The sequence below is a fragment of the Ahaetulla prasina genome, chromosome 3, assembly GCF_028640845.1.
Source record: "Ahaetulla prasina isolate Xishuangbanna chromosome 3, ASM2864084v1, whole genome shotgun sequence".
NCBI classification, from domain to species: domain Eukaryota; kingdom Metazoa; phylum Chordata; class Lepidosauria; order Squamata; family Colubridae; genus Ahaetulla; species Ahaetulla prasina.
Window position 1 is genome coordinate 152,606,334 of NC_080541.1, and position 15,061 is coordinate 152,621,394.

General features: G+C 41.9%; 1 pseudogene; it reads left to right on the forward strand.

The window, feature by feature from the left end:
• The first annotated feature begins 1,650 nt into the window (after positions 1 to 1,650).
• On the forward strand, positions 1,651 to 14,177 carry LOC131195566 (peptidyl-prolyl cis-trans isomerase H-like; annotated as a pseudogene).
• The last annotated feature ends 884 nt before the right edge of the window (positions 14,178 to 15,061 follow it).

The following is a 15,061-nucleotide window of genomic DNA, read 5'->3' on the forward strand; positions in this document are numbered from 1 at the left end:
ACCATCCAAGTCTGGCAACTAATTAAAATGGTTGTCAATTTTAAATGTAATGTGAACAGAGCTATTTCTTAGCCCATTTCACTGTAGTTTTGTCCATATATTATTCTAAGATGATTTCTGGACTGGGCATGAACTAATGACATATTCATTATTTTGAGATTTGTGAGTGTGCGTATGTTGGGTATGTGTGCATCTCACAAGTATCTGAATAGCCTCTCCTTAGATATAAATTTAAAAGCAAAATTTTTCTCCCAGTATTTCTATGCCTGTGAGCTTTTAGCGAGTGCCTAATTTTTATTTTTTCATGTAGAAACTAAATAATTTTATTACACTGCGTATTAAGGTGCCTACCTTTTCTCTTTTGATATAATCCACAGAAATATTTGTAAAAGATTTAATTTGTATACTCTTACCTCAGGTAAAATCTGATTTAAACCATTGAGACTTATTGGATTAAACCTGCATAGGATTGTGCTGCTTGATTCTGAAGAGAATTCCTCTCAAAATCTTGAGAAGAGCCAAATAGGTAAACTGGCTTTTGAATCACAGTTATGTCCTAAATTCATAAATTTGTTTCCTGTATAAACATACCATTTCTTCCAGATGGTTTCATTGGGTTGATTTCCTGAGTGATACTAGTCCAGCTGTTTATTCACTTTCATTTCCACCATTTGCTATTTTTTTGTGGCTAAGACAATGAGCTTCTTGATCGAAAGTTGGCAGTTCAGCGGTTCAAATCCCTACTGCCGCATAACGGGGTGAGCTCCCGTTACTTGTCCCAGCTTCTGCCAACCTAGCAGTTCAAAACCTAGCATGTAAAAAATGCAAGTAGAAAAATAGGGACCACCTTTGTTGGGAAGGTAGCAGCGTTCCGTGCGCCTTTGGCATTTGGTGATGCTGGCCAAATGACCATGGAGATGTCTTTGGACAGTGCTGGCTCTTCGGCTTTGAAACGGAGATGCGCACTGCCCCCTAGAGTTGGGAATGACTAGCACATATGTGCGAGGGGAACCTTTACCTCTACCTTTCATTGTTGTTTGGAAGATTAATTTACCTGACTTGGACGATAGTTTTGTCTATTTTCCATAGTTCCATAGACCAATGCTTTGGAAGAGGAGATGTTGTGTTTCTTTGGTGTTGTTTCATTTTTGAGCATATAACCTTGAACACACAGATCTGATTCTACCTCCACTTCCATTCGGTACTTGGAAGTTGTAACATGCCATTGAGCTGGCATTCCTCACTTTAATTTATGCATTCCTTTGTACATTGTTTTGCTCCTGCAGTTCTCAAAGAGTTTTATGGGCCATTATTGAGTGACTAAAATGGGTGCAGTTTTGCAAGCCTCTGCCAGAAAATGTTTATTACTCTCATCATTCTTCTGAAAATCATGTTCCAGCAGGTCCAGGCAGCATGCAGAACATGGCACATGTGTGAATTAGCTGTTTCACACCCCTCTTACAATATTATCACCACTAATAAAACCAGGGGAAATACCTTGGGGGAGGGGGAAGACTGCACATTAATTTGGTCACACAGCTTTGAAAAGCGATCTTTGTTAAGCCTGCAGATAAGAGAGGGCCATTACCCTTGTTTCTGAAAGTTACTGCCAATTGTTCAGGGAGACAATGCACAGAGGTGCATTTGCAATCAAGTGTAGGTCCAGTCGTCTGCATGCTGGCTTTTTAATATGAATACATTTTCAATGTGTCTCCAGGGTTGTTTTATTAAGCCTGAGATAGTACTTAAAAAATGTTTGAAGTTGCATAGCCATAGATTCAGAGAAACTCTAGACGATGTTTTAAACTTTGCTTCTAGCATAAAGAACACTGCGGGTAAGTACAAATAATGATAGGATGAAATTACTTCAGATGCTTCGCATCTTTAATATTTGTATATTCTGGCTGAGAACTCACCTGTGCTATCCCCTCCTCCTGGACCAAAATCTAGGTCAGAGAAATATGACCAACAAATTTTTGCACTCTCCAAATAATCCAAACCAGCCCTCAACAAAAACACCTTTTTTAAATGTGCGCTCAGGTTAAAACATGAGTTTATGTGTGTGTATGTTTTGCATCTGTGTAGATTTAAATGCCAATTTTCATCCAAATGGTTGTAAGTTGATTATTTAGACGACTATATTAAACATTAAATTTATAGAGTAGCATATGGAAAAGACAACAGAAACAAACTGTCCTGCTTGATAAATCAAAATCAGTATGGATTAGTCTGTATCTCAGTCATTTACAGCTTAACTTGTACTTACTCATACATCCATTCTGGTAAATTTGAACATTATTTTGTGATACAAAAAATGCCTGTGAAAAATGTGCCTTTGTACTCATTTTCTAACAAATATCAAATATAGAACATTTAGTTGGAAATTTCTCCAATATATATGCATATACATACATATGTATGCATGTTTGAGCCGAGCCCTGCACCCCAAAAAGATAGGAGTGAAAAATTTATCAAGAGCTCTGTTCTTATTTATACATGGTTCATAAAATGTAAAGTAAGTCATTTTGCTTTTTAGAAAAATGAAAACCAAGCAAAACTGTCTGACACCTTTCATTTTAGAACTGGGCACAAATTGTTTGCACCCCCATATTTTTTTCTTGCTGCGTCTTTCACATTGGCCATTAAGCTGTATTTGGGTGCGGTCCCCCCATGTGATTTCCTTGTTGGCTAGATCTGATTACAGCACTGCGGGCTCCTAAAACTGCATAGGACATAACAGTCAGCAGGATTATAGGACAGCCTGAGTAAATGAGACAGTTGACAAAGAAAGATAAAGAGCACATTTCTAACTACAAGCAGCAACCTGCAAGCAAATTGATGCTACGATATTGAAGTGACACCAGTGCTTAGCAAGGACTTCTTTTTAGTCATTTGTTCAACTGTAACAATGCATCAATTTTTGATGTTAACAGCAAATGAAAGAATGCTGTATGCAGCTAGAACAAAGCTTTGTTGCTATGAATAGTTCTGATATGCAGATAATTACTTTCATTGATATGTTTATGCCCTCAGCTGTAGCAGACATCTCTGTCACAGTGTTGTTTGCTAATCAGCCATTTTATTATCTGGTCTTTCCATGCAGAAGATCTGTTCTTACCTCCTCTGTTTTGGAAAGCCAAATATCTTACCACATCCTGCATTTTGTTATGCCAATATAATGATATGAATTTATTCATTGCAAGGCATTTTCATATTTGCATCTATTCTTCTCCCAAAAGGTGAATTTCAGCTTATTAAAGCCAGGTTTTAGAAATGTGGTTGTGTTTCTCATATACAATCCCAACCACACACTTAGACCTTCACAGCATATCCTGTATTTTTTTTTAAAGAGCCAACAAAGAGAGTATTTATTTACAAATATTTTAAAGGCAATGTGCAAGGTGGTTCAATTATTGGGTGGGTAGCAGATTTAGTAGCCTTGAAAACTTTGAGAAAACTTTCTAACAGCAGAACAAGGCTGGGAACACTGTTGTGTTTTGGAAGTGGAAAAAGGCAAAGACCAAGTAGTTATAGAGAAAAGAACAAAGCTGCTGAATTCCTTTGTTGGTTACATCAGAAAGACTGTCCTCTTAGCATGTATAAGGAGCAGCTCTAATAAATTTCAAAATGTTTCTTTGCTGACCTGACTAGCTATATTCTTCCTTTATTTAGAGCTTGTGGTTTGGCATAAATGCTGAATCCCTTTCTGACATTTCTCAAGGTCCTTTAGCCTCCAAGCTTGTCTTGATTTCCACAAGACAGCTGCAGTTGTCAGAACTTTGTAAAACTTCTTCTGCCAATTATCTCCATCAAAAAGAAAAGTAGAAGCCACTTTCTTGCTTTCTTTTTTCTCTCTTACTCAACATGCTTAAGTTAGCTGCCTATTAAAGTTATATGTAACCTCTATAGACTTTGCCTTCTGGTGATGGCTGCCTCATAGGACTGGATCACAGGAAATCTGGTTTTGCAATGGCTGCTACTCTGCCTGCATTTGAAAGGCACCTTTCACTTATTCAGTGAAGAAGTACTAGTTTGTTAAAGATGCAATGTATATTCCTAACTTGACACTAAAACATGTTATCTGACCATGTTATTTTAAAAATATTACTTTCGTTGATTATTTCATGTATCAAATAAATTGAAATTATTTTATCTTAATCTAATTGGATAATTGAGGAGGGAGGTTTAAAAGTGAATCACTTAGAGGTTTTTCCTGTTACCAATAGTCCTCCTTTCACCAAGTCATGTTTAATGAGGAATGAGGTTCTGTATCCCAAATATTTAAATACATTAAGCAGATATGCATTCTGCTACGCTAGAAAATGCTTCCTAGCATTTCACTTCTATGTACACAAACATGTATTTTCAATTCCATACGGTAAGTAGAAAATGCACAATAATATCACTGTGATCATTCTAATTAGCCATATTTCTACAACTAATTATTCAAGAACTTCTAACTTAGAAAAAACAAAAACATGTTGAAATTTCTGAGTTTTCATTAAAAAGGAGTCTTTTCTACATCACGAAAATCTGATGAGACTTAAAAGTTTTGTACCATCCATTGTCTGGAAAAGGAAAGAGGGTACTGTTTTCATAAAACTGTCTCAAAAAATTTAGAAGAAAGAAAAATCTGAAGAAAAAAAATATTATGACAGTGTATTAATTTTGCAAACTAATATCCAGGGGTGAGCTAAAAATAGCTTAGAAAAAAATCCATGGGAAGATGCTATTGAGATATATAAATCACAAATTGTATAGAAAACCTTTTCTTTTTCTCTTCAAATACTAGGACAAGTGCCATCCGGTCAAGCTCATTAGAGGGAGATTTAAAATAGACAAAAGAACACTCCCCCCATAGCACATATTGTAATTCATCTGGAGAATTCATTATCACAAAGTATAGCCATAGCCATGATAATCTTTAAGAGAGATTTGGATAAATAGAAGGACAACCCCAAAGACCATAAGTCAATTACTTCCCATCTGAAAGCAAGCTAGCAAGCCTCCAATATCAGTTATACAGAAACAACAATGTGAGAGGACTATAGCTTCAACTGCTTCCTGTCAGCATCTTAGAATCTTGGGCCACTGTGAAAAACAAAATATTGGACTATTTTTATTTATTTTATTTATTTATTTATTTTGTCAAATACATCAATATATATAACCATGAAATAACCACACAAATTGAATACAACCAAAGGGAGCATTAGGACAGGAACAGTAGGCACGCTGGTGCTCTTATGCACGCCCCTTACAGACCTCTTAGGAATGGGGTGAGATCAACTGTAGAGTCTTTGGTTAAAGTTTTAGGGATTTTGGGATGAGACCATGGAGTCAGGTAGTGCATTCCAGGAATTAACACCTCTGTTACTGAAGTCATATTTTCTACAATCAAGGTTGGAGTGGTTCACTTTAAGTTTAAATCTATTGTGTGCTCGTGTATTGTTGTGGTTGAAGCTGAAGTAGTCTTTGACAGGGAGGACATTGTAGCAGATGATTTTATGAGTTATGCTCAGGTCATGCCAAAGGCGGCGTAGTTCTAAATTTTCTAAATCCAGAATTTCAAGTCTGGTGGCATAATTTATTTTGTTGTGATCAGAGGAGTGGAAAACTCTTCTTGTAAAATATTTCTGGACACGCTCAAATGTATTAATGTCCAAAATGAAGTGTGGGTTTCAGACAGGCGAGCTGTAATCGAGAATTGGTTTAGTAAATGTTTTGTATGCTCTGGTTATTGGTGTAATCTTTCCAGAGGAGAAGCTAGGCAAGATTAGGTTTACAACCCTTAATGCCTTTTTGGTGATGTAGTTGCAGTGGGCTTTGGCACTTAGATCATTTGATATGAGAACTCCAAGGTCTTTGACGAAGTAAGGGTCATCTACAAGGTCATGTCCATCAAGCTTGTATTTAGTGTTCTGATTCTTTTTTCCAGACTAGAATGGGTACAGAATTGATGTTACATTCTTATAATCTTCCAGCTTTTAGAACAACAGGGCTTCTTTAAGCTTCACAACTGCCAGAGTTTTAGCAAGTTCAAGTAGGCACAAAAAGCCAAAATAATGTCAAAATGAAACTAATTCAGTATTTTTTTTAATATCTATTTTACCCCTTGTGCGATGTATTCTGATACAGCCAAGAGATGAACACCAAAAAAAAAGAAAGAAAAAAAAGCCTAGGATTATAGGGTTGGAACCTTTCCTTCAGGGACAGTAAATGAGGATCATCTGGTAATTTCAGTACTGAATTTCAGTAAAACCGTTCATGAAAGGTTGCTGTTCAACTTTTCCATAAAAACAGAAATGGAGAACCTGCAGCCTTCATAGCTGTTCCATTGCTTTACAGAATTTGCCTTTGGAAACTTTTTTTTATATTTTATATAAAATATAAATCTAATAAGTTAGATTTCATTTATATTTAAATAAAATCTAACTTATATCCATTTTTTTTGTCCTTCATTTCTATAGCCATGAAGAATAATCCTTGGCCAGCTTTCCTTTTATGTATCTGAAGATGGCTATTCTCCTAAGTTTCCTTTTCTTCAGACTGGGTATGCATAAGGTACATCTTCAAGTCCCTGTATCATTTTTGTTGCTTTCCTCCAAACTATCTTTAAATAGCTAATATCCTTCTGGAAATGTGATGTCAGGACTCATATATGGTACTCTGTTTAGGTATCATTTTAGCACAATGGCTAGATGGAAGCAAGGACAACTTTCATGTACCCCAAAGACAACAAATTGTCAGAATTTCAGTCCAGGCTGTATCAAACAGGAAAACAGTAAAGTGGATTTTCATTTTGCTGTTCCTTTTCAATCTACATTGCTGGCCTCTGAGTGTTCCCATCTCCTGTCCTCAAAGTACCATTTCATCTCACAGATTTACAGGGGGCAGCACTGGCACGTCTGCTCTTCTCCCTCCTGTGGCCCTCTCCATTCCAATTCTTGTTTATCTTGTCAGATTTTGTGAGCCTGCTTTATATCATGACATTATTCCCTTGTTTTGCATCTGTCTTGTCAAACTACAGGATGGGGGCAGACAGTTTTGAAGCCTGCTTTCTATATGGCACTCTCCTTTGCCATCATTTTTCACCACTCTATTGTACCGTTGCTCCCTCTGCTCTTTGCACAGAGCATCTCTGCCCTTCCGATGTTCTCCAGATTTGTCGGCAACCATGAACTGCTCACACTTGCTCGCAATCAGACAGCATCTAGATAACCTTCTCTTGGGGGAATTTAACCAAAGATTGTCAGCTGAAAGTTTCTCCCTTCCAGTTCAATCTCTCCAGACTCTCATTTAAATTAATAGTCAGAAATGAAGGGATGGAAGAGAAGCAAGGCTATGTTTTTTTTTTTTTAAAAAATCCTTGGAGGTTTAACTTTATGCATTTAAAGATAATCCTGCAATTCATGAAAGTCTGTATTGCTGAAGGAAGAAGAGAGACAAGAAGAAGGGGGAAAGGACCCCCTCTGAAACCTACCAGAGTTGAACTGCTAATCCATTTGAAAGAATGTTGGCTATTTCTGTCGCTTTCTGATCATCCACTTTGCAGGTTGCCTGCAGGGGAGGTGACAGGTTTCTCACCTTTGCAGCTGGCTCAGTGGAAGAAAATGAAGAAAGAACACAGAAGCAGAGGATTTCAACTTGTTTTATTATCTTTGAAGGGGCTTCATGAATACAGTTCTTTAAAGAGAACCCCATAGGTGCTACATGCTTTGCATCTTGGAATATAATTCATGATCATCAGAAGTAATGTAATTCAGACACAAAAATACAAGGTGAGGTTTCCCTGGTTCTTCTTTATTCTAAACGGTTGCCTGAAGACCCAGGTTTTGTGCTCAGGCCCTACTCAGCTAAAGCTACTAGACCTGGGATGTGGAAATCTGGACAATCATTCATGGGAAAGAAAGAGGGGGAGTGTTAAGTTCGGGCAATAACGAGGCAGGAGACCAGTGACATGCAACAGCTCTTTAGTTTATTGCGACCCCAGCAGCCAACACCGGCAAAAACCCCTCTTTAAATACTCTTTTGGTTGAGGCTTCAACCAATCAGCAACGTGCAAGTTTCCCGCTTAAATTTCCCTCCCAAAGTTCAAATACATTACACCCCTTCCCTCCCAGAACGCATTGTAACTCTATCTACATAATATTTACATGTTATTACTCTACGTAGTCGCGCAGATAGATAGGGCGTCTCCTAACTCTTCCTGACCTGCGCAGTTCATTCTCTGGGAGAGAACCGAGCTGGTCGGAGGGACTGTTTGTTCCTCCCAGCTCCTCCTCTAGGCCATCCGGCCCTGGATTATTTTCTGAGCTGTCCCTGCCGTCTTCAGGAGGAACCGGTTGGCGTCGCTGGACTTCATCGGACTCAGATAAGTCCTCCGCTCGCCTCGGGTTTGAGTCAGCTGTAGATTCAAACATTTGGTAGTCAGGGTCTGGTTGTTTGTTTTCTACTTTACTTGGTATTCGTTTTCTTAACTGGTCTATGTGACGTTTCCATACCCGGCCGTCTTCCATGTCTACTATATAGGATTTGGGTCCAGTTATGTCCAGAATCTCCCCCTTCAACCATGTGGGGCCCTCGCTATAGTTGTGTGCCCATACTGGGTCACCCACTGCCATCTCTCTGGTCTTCCCTGGATTTCCCTTGTACCCGTCCGGCGTATAAGTTCGGTTTAGCCGGTCTAGTGGGCACCTGTGTTTCCTGCCCATTAAGAGTTCCGCTGGGCTGCGGCCGGTGGTCACATTAGGTGTCCTATGCTGTACGGCCAGGAAAGTGTCTATTTTTGTTTGCCAATCACCAGGACTTATCCTAGATAGTGCTTCCTTGGCGCTCCGAACGAAACGTTCTGCAAGTCCGTTCGTCGCCGGGTGGAACGGCGCCGAGAGGACATGTCTGATGCCCTCTCCCGCCAAGTACTCCTCAAACTGGTTTGCCGTGAATTGCGGTCCGTTGTCAGAGACTAGGGTGTCGGGCAGGCCGTGTGTCACGAAGAGATGCCTTAGGACGGTGATTACCGCTTCGGCTGTTGTGCTTTTCATAAGTATGATTTCTAACCATTTTGAGTAGGCATCTACTACAATTAAAAAGGTCTGCCCATGAAACGGCCCCGCGAAATCTATGTGGATCCTGGACCAAGGCCCCTGGGGTTTCTCCCACTCTCTAACTGGGGCTGTAGGGGGTAGTGGCCTTGACTCTTGGCAGGGTTGGCATTTCCCTATCCTGTCGCTGATATCCTTATCCATTAGGGGCCACCACACATAGCTTCTTGCTAAACTCTTCATCCTCACAATTCCCGGGTGCCCCGCATGTAATAATTCTAAGACATTTTCATGTAACTTTTCTGGAATAACCACCCTATCCCCCCATAATAGACACCCCCCGAGAACGGATAGCTCCGAACGCTTTTTTACAAAGTCTTTAAAACGCTCGTCCGGCGCAGCGGGCCAACCCCTTTGTACCCAACCGATTACAGTCCGTATTGTAATATCCTTGTACGATGCCCTAGCCACTTGCTTGGATGTGACTGGGCCAGAGTCCAAAGAGTCAATTAGTAAGACGGGTGTTCCCGGGGTTGGGTCTTCAATTGTTTCTGGTAAAGGGCATCTGCTCAGAGCGTCCGCATGCCCTAAGTTTTTTCCCGGGCAGTGGAGCAATTTGTAGGAATATGCCGCCAGGAAAATAGTCCACCGGGTCAGCCTGGGGGAAAGTGCCACGGGTGTAGGGCGGTCACCTGCTAACAATCCTAGAAGGGGTCTATGGTCCGTGACTATTTCGAAGTCGCGCCCAAACAAGTATTCGTGGAATTTTTTAACCCCGGAAACTATGGCCAGTGCCTCCCTATCTAACTGGCTGTAGTTCCTTTCCACAGAGGACATGGTCCTGGAATAATACGCAATAGGGGCTTCTGTTCCATTTGGTAATCTATGGCTGAGCACAGCCCCCACCCCATATGGTGACGCGTCGCAAACTAGCACTAGTGGCAACATGCCATTGTACTGAATGAGGAGACTATCGCTGGATAACAGGTTTTTTACCCCCTCAAATGCCCTAGCCTCCTCTTTGCCCCAGGACCAAACAGCTTTCTTTGCCAGTAACTTATGTAGTGGTTCGGCTACTGTTGCTTTATTCTTGAGAAATACTGCATAAAAATTGACCAGCCCCAAGAATGCTTGTAATTCTGTTTTATTTTTGGGGGCTGGGGCTTTTCTAATAGCCCGTACCTTACTCTCTGTGGGATGGATCCCTTCTCCATCTATTCAGTAACCTAGGAAGTCTACAGCCTTTACCCCAATCTGGCATTTGTTTAGCTTAACCTTAAGCCCTGCGGTTCTAAAAATGCCCAAGACTTTCCTTAGTCTTACCCCAAGTTCCTCTAAGTTTTCAGCTGATACCAATACATCATCGAAATAGGGCACTACTCCTGGCAGGCCTTGCAACAATCGCTCCATTAGGTTCTGGAAGAGCCCGGGAGCCACGCTAACCCCAAATTGGAGTCGCGTACATTTGAATGCCCCGCGGTGCGTGACGATTGTCTGTGCCTCGGCTGTGCTGTTGTCTACCGGTAGTTGCTGGTAGGCTTGAGCCAAATCAAGTTTGGCGAAGACCTGCCCTTGCCCTAATGAGTGCAACAAATGTTGCACTACTGGAACGGGGTATGCGCTTTTCTGCAGCGCTTTGTTAAGCGTTGCTTTGTAGTCAGCGCAAATTCGGACCGACCCATCCGGTTTAACTGGGGTCACTATGGGTGTCTCCCATTTTGCATGGTCGACGGGGACTAGTATTCCCTGGTTCACTAACTTGTCTATCTCCCGATCGATTTTGGGCTTTAGGGCGAACGGGACCTTCCTAGCCTTCAACCTGATGGGGGCGACTTGGGGGTCTAGATTGAACGAAATGGGGGTTCCCACGTACTTGCCCAGGCAGTCCTTGAAAACGTCCTCGAACTCCTTCAGCAGTTCATCCTTGAGGTTGACGTGGTTTCTGTGGACCCCAGTCACCTCCATGCCCAGTGCTCGAAACCAGTCCAGTCCCATCAAACTCGGTAGAGTTCCATTCACGATGGTGATTGGTAGGGTCTTCTGGAATTGTCCATATTTGACTTGGACGGATGTGACCCCCCGAACAGGGATCCGATTCCCTTGGTAGTCCTGCACCCTCAGTTTCTGGTTTTGTAGCTGGCGTTCCGCGATGGCTGGCAACTCTCTCACGATGGTGTCCCAGGACATAATGGTGATAGACGACCCCGTGTCGACTTCCATTTGGCACTGCACCCCTTCAATGTGGACTTTAGTGAATATTTTCTTCTCTAGTCGTGTCGATGCGTGGCCCACTCTTACAGTGGTTTGGTTTAACTTCGCGCCCTTTTTAAATGGACCAATCCCAGGCCGCTTCGCTGCTCCTGCGCTCTGATTGGTCGGTTTGAATTTTTGGCGGGAAGGTTGGGGGGCTCGGCCCTAGCGATATGTCCTTTTTTCTCGCATCTCCGACAAACCGCGTCTTTAAATCTGCAGTTCTGCCATTGGTGTTGACCCCCACAACTCACGCACTTGTCCCGGTCACCTCTTTCCAGCCTCCCGGTGTGGAATACCTCTTCCTCTTCCTCACCTTCCGATTCGGCCTGGACTTCCTCGCTGTGGACCGGTGTCGTCTTTGCTCCGGTACCCTGGGCGTTTGGCTTCTGTAGTGTTTCTGCCGCCTTAGTAGACATCTCATGAGCTCGGGCTTCGTCCAGAGCTATCGTCAGAGTCAGATTGCTCTTAGACAGCAGTCGCCTTTGCAGTCTAATGTCCCTGACCCCACAAATGAGTTGTTCGAGTAAGGAGTCCTCCAAGTCCCGGTACTCACAGTGGGTTGCGGCTTTCCTCAATGCTGCCATGTACATGCTTATCGATTCGCCCTCTCGCTGTACCCGTTGCCTCAACTCGAACCGTTGGACGAACTTCGAGGGTACCGGTGCGTAATGCGCCTGAAGGGTAGTTTGTAGGGTTTGCCACGGTACCGATTGTACCGGCGTTGGCTCAGAGAGTGACTCTGTGGTATTGAAAACTTCTGGACCGCAGTGGCTCAAGAAGTACGCTCGCTTTCGATTGTCCGAGACTCCCTGTAGTTCGTTCGCTTCGAGGAAACACTCGAAACGAGCCATGTATGACCCCCATTTCTCCTTGGCTGGGTCAAATGGTGCTGGCGGTGTGTAGCTGGACATCGCCTCTCGAAACGGCTGGGTTCGCTAATTCCTGGTTACTTCAGCTCTTTTTTCTTAGATCGCTGCCTCGAGATCCCACCTTCGTCGCCACTGTTAAGTTCGGGCAATAACGAGGCAGGAGACCAGTGACATGCAACAGCTCTTTAGTTTATTGCGACCCCAGCAGCCAACACCGGCAAAAACCCCTCTTTAAATACTCTTTTGGTTGAGGCTTCAACCAATCAGCAACGTGCAAGTTTCCCGCTTAAATTTCCCTCCCAAAGTTCAAATACATTACAGGGAGGCTTCTCTCTGTGTGTGTTTTGTAGGTTGGATCAGTAATTTAGCTTATCAATAGCATGCTAGGGGCTGCACACTACAATATACGGGGATCCCTGCAAAAGATGAAAGGGAAAAATGCAAAGAAATAGAAAGAAGCAGACAAAACATTTTTATAATATAAATTATATTAACCCCAATGTATGCAATATTTTTCCATGCTTCCCATTAAAAACTACAGTTTAGAAGTTCTCCAGTAAAGTTTGAGCATCATACGCGAACGTGAGGAGACATACAGTATACAGCTGGGTTTTCTGGTTCTATACCATGTTGGTCTAAATTATAACCTACAACCATCCTTTGCTGCTAATGCATTCACTTTCACTAACAACATTATGGAATTTAGGGCTGTACGTTGGACCACAAATACATCTCATTTGGGACTGTGTTTCCACCTGATATTTTTTTTCTCAGTAGAGAAATACATGCTCTACCTTGAGTGACAGAACTGATCATCCATTTAAGTGGACTAAACAAAACATTGTCAGATGAGTTATTTTTCCATTGGGACTCCTTATTTTTAGTGGATTTCTACATCCCTTTTTCCTGTCCATTTCTTGTAACCAGCTTCCAGGAGAAATGGTAGAAAGCAACAGTTATGTACTTTCCAAGGCTGTGTGTGTGTGTGTGTGTGTGTGTGTGTGTGTGTGTGTGCGCGCGCGCGTGTGTGTGCGTTTCGGCCTGGCTTAAGTGAAGTCACTTTGTCACTTTGTTTCCAATGCAGGAATCAGCCAAACTAACAGCTGGATACAGAAATCGTGCGATTCACTCTGAAAACTAGATCAGAGCTTCTGAAATGACAGATATGTTGTGGGTCATTTTGAAGACAGCACAATTAGGTCAGAAATAAATTCAGGGAAAGAAAGTGTTTGTCTGCTATGATCTGGAAATGAAGATGGCTGCTCTTCAGACCTTTGTGTTCAACAGGACCTCAGGGAGAACAAGCTGAAAGTGATTGTCCAGGTGGATATATAGAACAGACTTCTCATGTGTTGAAATGAATTCCTGATTAAGTGTAATGTTAATATACTAGGCAAATGGGTTGGGGCTCTATAGCTAGAGAACTAGTGTAAAAATATTACATGAAAACACTGCTATGTTGAGAGGTGGTCGCCATGGCGGTGCTGGCTTCTAACCCCCACAACTCCATGGTCTTCTTCAATGTCACCATCGGCAGGCAGGAGTTGGGCCGCAGGAAGGTGGAGCTCTTCGCTGACCTGGTGCCCAAGAGGACCCAGAACTTGAGGCAATTTTGCATGGGTGAATTCAAGGAAAAATGGCGCTCCCATCAGTTACAAAGGCATCACTTTTCACAGAGTTATAAAGGATTTTATGATCCAAAGAAGTGATTTTATAAATGGAGATGGCACTGGAGTGGCCAGCATCTATCGGGGACCCTTTGCCGATGAGAATTTCAAACTGAAACACTCGGTGCCCGACTTGCTCTCCATGGCTGACAGCAATCCCAGCACCAACAGCTGCCAATTCTTCATCACATGCTCCAAGTGCGATTGACTTGATGGGAAAGACATGGTTTTTGGTAAAAATAATTGATGGGCTTCTAATCATGAGGAAATTTGAAAATGTGCCCACTGGGCCGAATAATAAATCGAAACTCCCAGTGGTGTTTGCTCAGTGAGGAGAGATGTAGGTTGATTTTTTTTCTTCGTCCAGAGATGCCAAGCAGTTCCTGGCCACTGATCCTTCATCCCCACATTCCATGTGTGTGTCCCCCTCCCCTTCGTAAATAAAAAGATTTCTTAAAAAAGAAAAGAAAAAGAAAACATGCTGTAGTATTTCTTAGTACAGGTAAACCTTGACTTAGCAGCCCTTCATTTAGTGCCAATTCGAATTACAACAGTACTGAAAAAAATGACTTACAACATTCATGACCGGGGGACATGTTTTTGGTCATTTGCAACCATCCCAGCCAGCTTCTGACAAGCAAAGTCAATGGGGTTAGTCTGATTCACTTACAACCGCATGATTCACTGAGCAACTGCAATGATTCACTTAACTGTGGCAAAAAGGTTGAAAAATCAAGCATGACACACTTGCTTTGCTTAGCAATGGGAATTCAGGTCCCAACTGTAGTCCTAACTTGAGGACTACCTTAAAATCATCAGGACAAATGTTGATATAAAATAGCTCCACCAAAGGCCTGTATCAGGTTGTTTTTCTACGCAAAGCAATAGCACACACTCTTTTTTCCTCCTTACAGTATATTTCTTTTTAAATTCCGGCATCCAATACCCATATCATTCATACATATAATGACGAAGCTTGCATTGGTTTGAAGCTTGTTCCCATTAAGGGACTGCTATAATTTCTCTCAGCCGCCACCAAAATAGAATCCAACAACAACAACAACAAAAAAGCAAGGTTATTTTTCCAATCTGAAAAACTTGTAATATTAACAAAATAGGACTGAAATGGAGGAAATGAGGCAGCTCATAACCAAACAGATAATGTGTTTGATTGATTTAGACCACGGAAATTCCACACAATGTTCTGATTGCAGTTTGCACTGACTTT